This window comes from Leptonychotes weddellii, chromosome 5 (genome assembly GCF_054177405.1).
Source record: "Leptonychotes weddellii isolate Sample4059 chromosome 5, ASM5417740v2, whole genome shotgun sequence".
Lineage (NCBI taxonomy): Eukaryota > Metazoa > Chordata > Mammalia > Carnivora > Phocidae > Leptonychotes > Leptonychotes weddellii.
The window spans coordinates 27,767,779-27,768,481 of NC_138373.1; positions in this window are offsets into that span (position 1 = coordinate 27,767,779).

Sequence of the window (703 nt, forward strand, 5' to 3'; positions counted from 1 at the left end):
GCCTGTGGGGACCCTGCCTCTTTTTTTTTGGAAATCTGGGAAAGGAGCCCTTAGGCAGGACGTCGCATTCCACAAAAGGTGGAAGAGTCAGGACCTCCCCAGCTTGGGACCCAGCAGGGCTGGGAGAGTTCCCCCCAAGCCAGGCTGGCGGGGGGTCAGGCCAGAAAGGCCAGGGCCAGGCTGTGGGGCGTGGTGGCCAAGGCCTAGTGGCCCTGATCCCAGAGATACGGGAGGCGCGGTATTCCCTGTGTATTCCCTGCGTGCCCACAGCGTGCCCACAGCGCAGGGAATCAGGAAGGGAGGGAGCAGGTGAATGGGTGAAGTTGGGTCGACTTGCAGTTTCATCAGAAAATAGCCGTGATTCTCATTCTGCACAGTGCCCGATGCTTCTCAAAGCACCCTCACATACACCGAGTTACACAAGGCACAATGTTTGGCTCCGTCGTGTGGGTGAGGACACAGGTGAGGGAGGGTCAAGCCCCCCGCAGAACTCCAGAGAAAAAAAACAGCCCCAGAAACCCTCGTCTTCCTGTGCTGCTAAGAAAGGGCATCAAGGGCTGTGAACAGAACACATCTGAGAGGCCCAGGAAAAGAGGTGAGCGGGCGAAGGGAGAGGTTTCTGATGGGGGAGAGGCCTGAGGGGAAGCAGGATTTATTTAGTTTATTTTTAGTTTATTCCTCTGGGCATCGCTCCCCGCCCGCG